This window comes from Meriones unguiculatus, chromosome 4 (genome assembly GCF_030254825.1).
Source record: "Meriones unguiculatus strain TT.TT164.6M chromosome 4, Bangor_MerUng_6.1, whole genome shotgun sequence".
Classification (NCBI taxonomy): Eukaryota; Metazoa; Chordata; class Mammalia; order Rodentia; family Muridae; genus Meriones; species Meriones unguiculatus.
Genome location: NC_083352.1, coordinates 72258609 through 72271402, shown reverse-complemented (window position 1 = coordinate 72271402; position 12794 = coordinate 72258609). Strand labels below are relative to the sequence as shown.

Sequence of the window (12794 nt, the reverse complement as noted above, 5' to 3'; positions counted from 1 at the left end):
TGCTGGAACCTGAACTCTAGTCTTTATGATTATATAGCAAGCACTCTTAACTTGTGACCCTTTTCTTCATCCCACACTTCTTTCTTTACTAAGGTGTTTTTTTTTTGCCTTTTTATCATCATCATCATTTTACAAATATAATCTCCTTTAGAACATTTCTGTGAGTGATGAGTTATCAGCTCATTCCAGTGCTTTTTTGGCATGGAAATATTGACACTTGCCAATTGTCTTCCCATGATAGCTTGGTTACAATTTTTCTTGGTTATTCTTACTTTTTATTGTATCCTAGATATTTGTATTATTTTATTATCAATCTCTGAATCTTGTTAAGATTCTTGTTAATCTTGGTCAACATCTAATTGAGTTTGATTTAGGCTACAAGTGTTTCTCAGAATTCTGTGTGTTGTGAATTCCTGTTTTTTGTTTGTTTGTTTGTTTTGTTTTTTATCTTAAAGGCTTAGATGTACTGTTTGGATTTGCCTGTCAGACTCGGGGTGATGCTTTCTTTCTCAAGTCTATATCCACTGAGGGTCTCCTGGTGTAAGACAGAGTGAACTGCAAGCTCATAAGTAGTTCTGTGGGGCTGCTTTTCTGAGATCTTTCTCTTTAATCGCTGCAGCATCTTCAGATTCTATGGGTCCTTCCTTCTTTTATTCTCTACCCAGGAAACAGGTGAGATTTTAGATATTTCATTGTGTTGCAGACTTTCTACATTTGGGGTTCACTAATAGAAAGAGAGGGAGCAACAAGAAGCAACAGGGCTTCATTTTCACTCTACTGAGACCAAGGTCTCATGAACGACCCTTCTATCTCATTTAACCTTCTTCTGGCTTGTTTTTTGCTTTTTGTTTTTGTTTTTTCCACAAATGCTACTGTCTCCTTTGAATAGCCTGGGTTCAGGGCACAAAAATAAGTAGCTGGAAAATCAAAATGACTCTTACACTATCTTACACCTATCAGAATGACAAAAAACTCAAGTGACAGCACATGCTGGTGAGGGTGTAGAGAAAAGGGAGCACTCCTCCACTGCTGGTAGGAGTGCAAAATTGTACAACCACTTTGGAAATAAATCTGGAGCTTTTTCAGACAATTGGAAATAGTGCTACCTCAAGACCCACCTGTAACACTTCTGGGCATAGACCTGAAAACATTCCATCATACAGCAAGGACATTTGCTCAGCTATGTTCATAACAGCTTTACTCTTAATATCCAGAATTTGGAAACAACCTAGATGCTCCTCAACTGAAGAATGGATACAGAAATTGAGGTACATTTACACAATGGACTACCACTCAGATTTTAAAAACAAGAAAATCATGAAATTTGTAGGCAAATGGATGGAACTAGAAAACATCATTCTGAGTGAGGTATCCCAGAACCCAGAAAGGCACCCATGGAAATATCCACTTGTAAGAGGATATTAGCCATATAATACAGGATAACCATACTAAAATCCACAGACCTAAAGAAGCTAAATAACAGGGAGGACCTTAGGAAGGAAGCTTAATTCTCATTCAGAAGGGCAAATAGAATGGACACTGGAAGTGGTTGGAGAGAGGAAACAGGATGGGAGCCTACCATAAATGTCCTTTGAAAGACTCCACCTATCAGGGTATTGAAGCAGATGCTAAGGCTCTTAGCTAAACTTTGGGTAGAGTGCAGGGAGTCATAGGAAAGAGTTGGGGAATAAAAGAAACTAGAGGGGACAGGAGCTCTGTCCAACATAGCCAAGAATTTTGAAGACCAACATAGCCAAAAATTTTGGGTCCATGCAGGCCTGCAGAGACTGATACACCAACCAAGGGCCATGCATGAAGAGGACCTAGACTTCCTGCTCAGATGTAGCCAATAGGCAATTTAGTCTTTATGTGGGCTATCACTGACATGGACTCTGTTGCCTGTTCTTTGATCACTTCCCCCTGGTGGTGATGGTGGGACCTTGCCAGGCCACAGAGGAAGAGGATGAAGACAGTCTTAATGAGACTTCATAGGCTGGAGTCAGATGATAGAGGAGGAGGGCTATCCATTTCTGAGGACTAGGGGAGGAGAATGTGGGGAAGGAGGAAAGGAGGATGGGACCAGGAGGTGATGAGGAGGAGTCTACACTTAGGATGTAAAGCGAATAAATTATATTTTTTTAAATATAAGTGGCTGGAAAGAATGGAAAAACAACACCGATTTCCCTCATTCCCTCCGAGTTTGAGTCATTTCCTTTCCTGTTCCCAGAGTCAGTATAGAGACTTCTTGAGCTTTCTCTGTTCACAGTATGTTGGCCACTTTCAGGTTTGAATTGCTTTGAGGCCAGTCCAGAGGATACCAGGGAAATCAATGACAAATGCATTGTTGCTTTGGTGGTATTTCCAGCTGTAGTCTTGTTCCTTGGCCTTTTTGTTACTATGTATTTTTCAGACACTTAAAATAGCTGCAAAAGTATTCTGTCCGGGACTTATGGCACTTAGTTCAGGTAGACTGTGTTTACAACAGTTCACCCAAACCTAGGAACTCTTTAGAAACTGTTCTTGCTTGCCCCATCTTTAAAAGAAAAAGAACATTGCCTCTTTTGCATTGTTATCAACACCACCCATTGCAGCATGTCAATAATCATTCTCTTTGGGGAACCCTTGAACTAAACCTCCTTTGGTCAAACTGTGTCTATCAAAGCTTGACAAGCTTCTGGACAGGTGGCAGCAAGATATCTCCTGGTAGAACTATGTGAGATGGCTATTTCAGCTGCAAAACCCTTTGGATGATTTAGAGAAGTGTTGGGACATCAGTAAAAAAGGTGCTGAGATCAATTTAAGCTTCCATCTGCCATGCTGAAAAACGGCACTCTATAAAACTTTTCAACTGGGGATATTTTTTGTAGTTTTTACTATTAACCGCCACATGTATTTCACTGCAACAAGTCCCCTTGGTAGGTGTTTCAAGTTCACAGAGATACTGCTGTCCTGTCTTGAGGACTGCAGTCTGTGCTCACTAGGGCGTGGAAAGTAGATGGAATTAATTGTGTGAGTTGGAAATACTTCTTCTTATTTTTGCCGTATCATGTTTATAAACAAGCCATTTCTGACCCTGTGAGAAAGAGCACATGTCTGTGCCCACTAAATCTGCTATGTAAGAAGTCTTAGAGTTCACTCTGCATGCTGGTTCCTTTCCCATCACTGTAACTGAATATCCAACAGAAACAAGTTAAGATTTTTGGCTTATGGCTTCTGAGAGTTCAGTCCCTAATAGCTTAGTTCTGTGTATGCAGGCAGGACTTAATTGTAGAGAAAGATGCTATGGGGAAGTGTTCACTGCATGGCTGACAAGAACTAGGTATGGATGGTACTCTCTCAAGGGCCTTCCCCTAGTGACATCCTACTTCAGACAGACCTCACAGCTCAAAATTTTAACAACCTCCCCAAACCTCCTCAACAACTGGGAAATAGGTGTTTGTCAGCACGAGAGTGGGGTGCTATTTCATATTCATACAGTCCTCCTACATATGTCTGTGTTTATTGCTAGCTTCTACATTTATAGCATTTGTCTTTAGGGTAGTGGGTCCACTCCTTTTCATTCTCTCTTTTTTTTTATTTCCTAAGGGGTTTGCTTTGCTTTCTTGTTTCAGCTAACATTTATTTGCCAATGAGAAGGCCAGTTTCATTTTCCTTTATTAGATTAGTAAGGGGGTTAGGGATTTAACTCAGTGGTAGAGTGCTTGCCTAGCAAGCGCAAGGCCCTGGGTTCGGTCCTCAGCTCTGGAAAAAAAAAAACAAAAAAACAAAAAAAAAAAAACACAAAATAACAAAAAGACCAAAACAACAAAACAAAACAAAAAACAAAAACAAACAAACAAGGTAACTAATTAGATTAGTAAGGAAAGATCCAGCAAAGGAGGAATCCTGACGCCTTTTTCAGAATGGAGTTAGGTAGCCACCGACTTCTGGTAAAAAAATGGATCACCCACAGGTCTCGGTGCGTCTACACCTGTTTCTCCATGAATATGTATCTGCAGATGAGGGTGGTATCCAAGTTTATCACCACAGCCCACATCCTTTCTGCTGTGAAATGTGGGCCATTTGGATGGTGTGCAAGACAAGGTACAAAAGATGGGCACAAAGATGCATTTGTCTGTGAAATTTTAGGTACATTATTCTGCTTCTGATCTTTACCTGTCTGGCAAAATAAAAGAAAAAGCTTAAGGTTCTTGGGAAATTAGCTAGGCACAAAAGCCCTAACCCCTGGAGACACTTGGGCCTGGCAGCCAGCCAGTTAGACACTTGGTGAGTCCCAGGCCACTGGGAGACTATGTCTCAAAATAAATGTAGATCACACCTGAGGAACAATGCCCAAGGTTATCTCCTTGTCTCCACATGCATGTACACATACACATTTATACACACATGTGCATGCACACATACATACGTATATACATACATACATACATACATACATACATACATACTTCACATACATACACACACCCACCGTGTTTGAAAATTTGCTGGTTTATTAGCAAGCCCATCATGTGGGGTGAAGATTTTTCAGGTATCAGTTTAACATAAACCCAGGAAGTAAGGCTGGATGTAAGGACTAAGGCCATTTAATAGGGAGATGAGGGATAAAAATGAAGCAGAAGAAGCATCTGTTGAAATCGATGGCAAGCATCATCTCTCAACCCAGCTTCATCCTATTTAATTCAGGCCAGCAAGGTCGTGTTAGACCTAGGCTCCCTTTGGAAGTCTAGGCCAGTCTAGCCTGGTTACCATCCATGCCAGCGAAGGCCAGGTTAGGCCATCTTGTGTTCTTTTATCGGGGCCACCCACCATGCCATGCCTCCTGTTGGGGAGGTTGTCTGTCACCTTTTCCAAGTATATCACTCCTCTCTCATCATCATGTGTCCTTGTAGCCATTAGGAAACTCTACAGAGGGTGAGATGCACTTCTGCAGAGTTTAATGTGTTTCTTCTTAATCCAGAGGATCCATTCAGTGAACAGTGACAGTCCAGCCCTCTCTAGCAACAGCCAAGTAATAGAAAGTCATGAATCACAGGCCCAGCTTATGTTCATTTGAACAACGGGAAGATCTTCATAATCCTATCACCACCACCAGTGCCACTATGACTGATCATCCACAATGACCACTGACATTTATAGAACATCTACAAAGGGACAGTAAATGACACACTGTCACTATGCCACATGCATTTGCCAGGCTTGGTGCACTGTATGTATCACCTCATTTGAATGGCCTTTGTAGGGGCAAGCACTAGCTCTACTGTCATTTTGTAGGTAAGAAAGGTTATACAGTTTGGCCAAGGAACAGTGAGGCTGGGATTCAAAGCCAGGGTTTTCCCAGGCTTAAGCACATCCCCATTCCATTACTCCAATCAGTGGACACTTAGAATTATGGCTACCTTTCTTCCAAAAGAAAATAGCTAAGGCCAGCTAAATACTTCAGTAATTTGTATACTGCCCATGTCCACTCTCTGAATCAGATGCCTACACGGTGAGGCTGATTAGTAGTCACTTCTATCTTCCTCTGAAAATATTCTCTAACTGGCAAGAGATGGTCCAGATTACAAGTACATGATAAGCCGGATGACTCTGCCTTTGATACCTGGCTCACAAATAACCCATTTGGCTTCCCCATCACCCTGATACCTAAAACCAGTGCAATTTATGCTTGAGGCTGCAATGGCTCTGTTCAGCCAGAAAGCAAAACTTTACGACCAAACCCTTTGCTCTGAAATGAAATCTAGTCTCTTTGGCTCGACTTTATTAGGCCATATTGTATAGCGATAGGAGACATAAGTATCCAGAACCTGCTGTCACTAAAATGGGACTGGGTTGGCAAGCGTCCTTGTCCTCACGTTCAACACTGTGTCCTAAAATGGAAAAGTTGAATAGAAATTAGGGATGCAAATCAGGGCCATTTTCTGAAACTTTATTTTTAATTGAATTAAATATAGACATCTATGTTGCTGTTGAATCTGTACAGCACATATACAGATGGAAACTGAGCTATTAGTGAGGTCATCGGATCAATTGCAAGAGACTAACTAGATGAATCTGGACCCTGGAAATAATGTTTAGACTAATTATCACAACAACGCAAACACTTGGAGGCCCATCTTGTGCCTGATTATGTACAAGCTTTCCCTGTAACTGCCTCCAATCGTATTTTATGGGTATCATTTTTTTCCTGTCTTTAACTCAAACCCTGTAGGCTGCAAATGGAGTCTCTTTTATCTCTAGTCCACAAAGGCATTATGGAGACTCCTGGTCCCTTGTTCTTTCTCTGCTTATGAGAATAATACTTTGCCACTTAACGTGATCTCTATGCATCAGCATCACCTAGCAGCTTATCTCGGGACTGTGACATTTGCAACTACATTCTGTCAAGATTCCTTGAGCAAGACACATGCATATCAGAGTTTGGGAAGTACTGGACTTGGTGCGGGTGGGGGTTGTCTCTCAGGAGATTTGAAGTAAAACACCAGGTATACCCATTGCTAAGAAATTGTTCTTAAAAGCAGTGGATTTTCATCATAGTGTCTAAATTACTAAAAGATTTCTCAATGACCTAGAAAACACACCAAAGGTTTGTGTCACCAAAAGTAAGCTTAGGGGATAGGGAACTGTCTCATTCAGTAGCATGCTTTCCACACAAGCCTGAGAACACAAGTTTTAATTTCTAGGACTTACATTAAATACATAAACAAACACACACATACAGATAAATACAGCCATGTATGATCATGAACACTTGTAACCCCAGTGATGGAGGTGTGGATATAAGAACATCCTTGGAGTTCATTGGCCAGCCAGCCTAGCTATATTGATGACTACCAGGTTCAGGGAGAGATCTAACCTCAAAAAAATAACATGGAGACTGACTTAGAAGATACAAGTTATCAACAGTCTTTGAGCTCTACATACATAGCACACTCATGCACATCTGCACATGTGCTCAAACACATGTAGACAACATACAAACACACAGAAGTAAGATCATAATTCCAACACCAATTAAAGTGCCTCATTCTGTCCAACTTCCTTTTATCTCAGTTTTTTTTTTTTAAAGATGCATGGGGGGGCAAACTCATTTTCAGAACTTAGGAGTGATGAGATTGCCAAATATAGTTTCCCCTGGGATAAGTCTGTTGCTCTTGAATTTTTGCTCAAGTTAACATTGGAATATGAACAGTGAGAGGCAAAGAGGACTTAGTCCCCTGGGGAAGATGGCATAGGCTGAGGCAAGGAGGGTGGTACTTCTCTTCAAAGAAATGAAGTAGGACACACAGAAGGAAGGAAGGACAGTTAAAACACCGGTTCTGGAGCCTTCCTTCTCTCAACCCCAAGCCTCTAAATCACTGGATCTTAGGATTTAGAGACCATAAGCTACTTGCTAAGTAGCCCAAGAAGTTGTGTAATGACAGCATTTCCTGGAAAATAATTGCTCATGGTAAGAAGTTTCCTGGGAAGTTTCAAAATGACCCCATTACACATACCTCCTTGCTAAAGCCTAAGACTGCAGAATTTTACAGCATCAAGAGGCCAAAATTGGTTCATTTCATGCTCCAACACTAAATGATACAAAGTTATCCATGCTTACTTATGCTTAGACATCTGGAAAAATTGTGCCTGCTACTTTCTGTCTCTTTCTCTGGTTTTCTCATACTTAGATCAACTCAGCAATACTAACTGAGCACTTCCAAGCTGCATACTACCATGCTGCTTGCCCTACTAACGAATGACAGAGTTAATGAGACAGCCTTTCCCTTCTGTAAGGAGCTAGCTAACAAGGGAGAGCCTTGTGTTCCTCTTACACTTCATTGCTGCTCTGGTCAGATGTCTGATGGATCACATGATCTGAGAGGCCAACTAACATAACCTGAGCACCTGCTATGTACCACGTACCATGCAGGTATTAGATATGGATTATCTAGTGCTCATGACTTGCTTTCACATGGTAGGGACTGTAACTGTCCATGATAGCAGGTGAAATAACAGGAAACATAAGAAAAATCAAGGTGGCATATAATTCAGCAGGTAAGGGAGAAGCTTAACAATGAAAAATGGCCATAGGGAGATATGGTTGTGATAGAAGATGGAAGAAGACACTGTGCCAGCGTGGGGACCAGAGCGAAGCATTTAGCTTAGCATTTTCCATCCCCACAGCCTATTCCTTGAAATAGAGGGTTCTGTGGCTACAGAGAGCGTTTCTCTCTTTGACATTTATAGTTCGTATTAGTAGTTAAATATTCTAAGAAATGTTACAATAAAAACAGAAAGTTTCAAATTTAATTAAAAAGTTAGTTTTGTTAAATCCTGTACTCTACAATTTTTTATTCATTCAAAAATATCACCAAACTGTTTCTATGTACCATGCACAGTCCCAGGCAGTAGAGACTCAAGACAAAAATGTTTTCTTCAAAAGAGCCTACCAGAAAATGTCCTCACCCTTCACCTTGGTTCCAAGTAATACCTTGTAGTAAGTTCTGTTCAGTTCACCTTGTAATCTCAGCTGAATGTACCCCCCCTCCACCTTTTTAACTTCAGGGAAGTTGTGTGTGGAAAGTAAAGATAAGAAGTTGCAGTATTATGGGCCAGTAGAATTTCAAATACAGCCTATGGTCCATGGGCAAGTGCTGTGAGATGTTTGTAGCTTACTTGACAGGAGATAAGACAGAAAATGAAGTAAGAATCTGGAAACAGTTTGATTGATTATGTTAGTCGGATCTAGTGATTTTAGATTTTGGTCCCTTACTTGACGTGTGTCTTACCTTCTCATTTTTTACCTCTTGTAATTCACTTTTACTCAAAAAAAAAAATTTTTTTTAACATTCAGATCTACCAAAATAACACATCTCGGAAATGAAAACAAAGCTCTGGTTCTTTTCCATCAGATGTGTTGAGAACGGCTCCTTCGAAAGTCCTAGGTGCTAGGCTTACCTGCTGGGCTAAGGCTGGTGGCTGGGGCAACAGTTCATGGGAATTATCACTTCTTGCTCCTCTACTCCAATTAGAGTGATTTCGAGTGCGATTTTAAGAACATTATTATTTGGAGCAGAAGATGTTATGAACTGTTAGCAAGATTGCAAAACCAAATTCCTATTTGGGTGGATAATGAATAGGCCAGTCTTTAAAATGGTTTGATGTGTCTTAAACAAAAGCACCTTTGCTATGTTGGAGAGGAAAACAAGAGAGAAAGAAAATCCTACATACCAGAAATATTACCAGCTTCATGTCATAGAGATAATAGTATCTTAAGTAATTTCTACATAGTTATTCTTTTGAAAAAGTTCCATGTCAGTATTTCTATTAAATCTTTTACCTTCAAACTCTTTGGCACTTCATGCTCCCCCAGAAATAATCTGTGCTTGGGTAACAAAATAGGGGGAAATAATAAGTATTGAAATGCTTTTGCATGTGATTAATATTAATTCTTCTCTGCATGCCTTGTATGGGTTGTCGTTTATAATGTCTAAGATTATAAAATTTACTCTATCTATAAATAAAAAAAATCTTGCCCAAGTGCATCTCAAGTTAATCTTTAGGGTTGTTTATTTACTCATTCGAGGTCAAAGCAACCACTTACCTGCCATTCCTTCAAATCTCAAAAAATGTGTTTTAATTTGCATCACTCTGAAGCCTTTGGAAAAATCTGAGGTTCTTTCATTCTGTTTCCTCATTCTGGAAATCATGCCCTGAAATAGGCCATAAAAACAGAATGCCAAATTGTGATGACCTTGAAATCCAGCATAGCTCCCAGAAAGGCTGCTGACCCCATCACTATCCAAAGAGTATGGCTCTGATAGACATTTGGCCAGAAGGAAGAACATTTTGGAAAGGCGAATCATCCTTTGTCTCTGCTTTTTTTCCTCTGGCTCTCACTTTATCACCAGCGTATCCACCCTACAACTCTGCACAAGCAGCCATTTTGTGAGTTGGCATCCTGCGGGCCTAGCTCGTCTCTCCTTTGGCTTTTTAATTCAGTGAGTTGTTTTAAGGATCTGTAATTATACTAGAGCTAGAAGGAATGGAGATGAAATGTCCACATGCCCATATGCCTTCCCACCCCCATTTTTTTTCCAGACAAGATTTCTCTGTGTAGCCTTCACTGTCCTGGACTCACTTTGTAGACCAGGCTGGCCTCAAACTAAGGGCAATCTGCCTGCCTCTGCCTCCCTGAGTGTTAGGATTAAAGGTGTGCACCACCATGCCCGACCCATATGCCCTTTTAAGCAACACTAGAATATGTCCATGGGCAATGAACATTGAGGGAAATAGAGGAGAATCAGAACCCCAATGATGGGGTCCTGTTACCACCTCAACATTGTTCTTTTCAGCTAGAACTGAGAGCATGTAGAACTCCATCAACTATTCCCTAGTGACAACACTCTTAAGGAATGAGTATAAATGACTCTAGTTATTTTAGTAACAACTCGACATACAAGTCAGCCAAGCACCCATACATTCTGATTTCATGTTTATTATTGTAGTAAAACGTTTGACATGTTCTGTGTGTGCTGTTTCCTTTTTTGTCAGAATAAATATGTTTTTAGGGGGTCTAAGATAGTGTTGGTCAGTTCATGGCACCACAACGTTGTAGAAAAACACACTGTAAACTGACAGGGACAGCATACTGTGTAATATCCATGTGCAAGTGTTCATTCACACATTACTAACCAGTTTTGATTATATATTTCTATGATTTAAAATGGCATCTTACCAGAGAAGGAGTATTCACTGAGAATTCAGATAGACTTTGGCAAATAGTAAGTAGAGAGTTGCTACACTAACCTTCTACCTTCTGTGGGGCAATATTAGTGTGTAGATGTTATGGCTTATCTCATCTTATTGCAGCTATTAACATAATAAGCAGTTCTTTATTTTTGAGGTATATAAAATAGCATCTATTTGAAGGAAGACAGTATACTTATTTTCAATTAAATAAGGATGGACATTTGATAATGTCCATACAGGGTCATTTGTATGGCTCCCAAGGTAAGGGTGTAGTTTTTGCAAAATTATTTGGCTCTTATTGGCACATTAATTCACTGGGAACAGAAATCACCATGGCTGTTATACACCCCAGCCAGGAGAATTGAATTTTTCACATTAAACACTGAGCTGTTAGTATTAGAGAAACACAGTTTCTTTCTAATCAGGGGAAACACAAAAAATAAAAGGTGTCATTCCTGACCTATCATTAGTAACACATGCAGAATTGGGATCAGGGAGGAGTGACTTTGCTGGGAGCCACGGCTCGTGGTTCTGGTTGGAAGGCACATTGATAGTGAGGCTGTCTGCCCATGGCTTGGTGTAAAACCATTTGCTTGGGAGGTTCAACTAGACTGGTTGAAAAATTAGATCATGAAGGGGGGATAAATAAAACCATAAGAGCTGTAGACAAGCTAGCCCAGTGGCTCATTCTCTTTTCTCACTGAGGGTTCTCTGTGTGTTTGATGAATAAGGACCTACAGCACATCACCTGCTCATCTTGCTAGGAGCTCTTCGGAGACAGCTGGCATTTGATGTGACAGCCAGGGGATAAATTGTTGCCTCAGGAAATGCTTTGCCGTTGACTGATTGCTGAGTGATTAGAAAATTAATTTTGGTACCTTTTCCTTAAGTCCTTTTGGTCCCATTCCTTCATTTTTCTCCTGGGAAATGTGTCTGTACATTACAGTTAAAAATACGGTGAGGATACAAATGTGGGGAGCAGCATGTACTATTTACAGAAAGAAGATGTAGCCTGGGACATTTCTACTTTCTATAATAGAAGCGATGATTTCTGCTCTGAACTCCCCTCCCAGCTGAGCTCAACATCAGTGGTTCTCTTTGCTGCCTGCTCACATGAATGCATTCGTGTTTGAGCTCTGAGTCCTTGATGAAGGGCTGGGTTGCAGTTCCCATACTGGGTACTTGTATATAACAAACCCTCTCTGTTCATGTACAACCTACCACATTGTCTCTTAGCAGGAGATATTTGTGTGGGGTAATTCAGGGCATGAACTGTAAATTCTGTTTGTGCCGCTAATGGGCTTTGTTTTTTTTTTTTAATTTTTATTTTTTTAATATTAGTTACAGTTTGTTAGCTTTGTTTCCCTGCTGTATCCCACTCCCTCTTTCCCTCCCAAACCCACCCTCCCTCCTTCATCTCCTCCTTACCCCTTTCCAAGTCCACTGATAAGGCAGAACTTCCTCCCCTTCCATCTGATACTGATTTATTAGGTGTCTTCAGAAACTATACTTTGGTTATTGTGATATTCTAAGTAGGGTGAGAAAAACATCTTGTTTTTCCCCCCAAAGTAAAAATATGTGGATACAGTATAATGCATGTATGTGTGTGTAGGTGCTTGTATAAAAGTCGTCAGTCAATACATAATCTATTTTAACAAATAGTATTCTACCACTCAGAAATAATTGAAACTATTACGCTATAAATATCTCTAGACTTTTTATATGGCCCTATAAATATCAAACCAGAGAGAACTTTTAAAAACAAAATCACAGGCTGGGACAGAGGAATGCGTGGTTAAGAGCCCTTGCTACCCTTCCAAAGGACTTGAGTTCTGTTCCCAGGACCCACATTGGGTGGCTCACAACTGCTTGTAACTCCAGCAGATCTGATGCTTCTTCTGGTCTCCACTGGTACCCACATCCATGTGGCATTCACTCACACATGCAGATATACATCAATAAAAGAACAGAAAAATTTCATTGTGCTTCCTCGTTGATTTTTAAAATTCCATGTGACCTATGGTTATTTTTAATATTTCATGGATAGAAAAGGTATGTAT

The 12794-nt window shown here is 40.3% G+C and overlaps 1 protein-coding gene across 28 annotated transcripts in view; it reads left to right on the top strand.

Moving 5' to 3' along the window:
- Kcnma1 (potassium calcium-activated channel subfamily M alpha 1) overlaps window positions 1-12794 on the top strand; it is a 695343-nt gene that overhangs the window by 516141 nt on the left and 166408 nt on the right. The gene's annotated exons all lie outside the window — the stretch shown is intronic.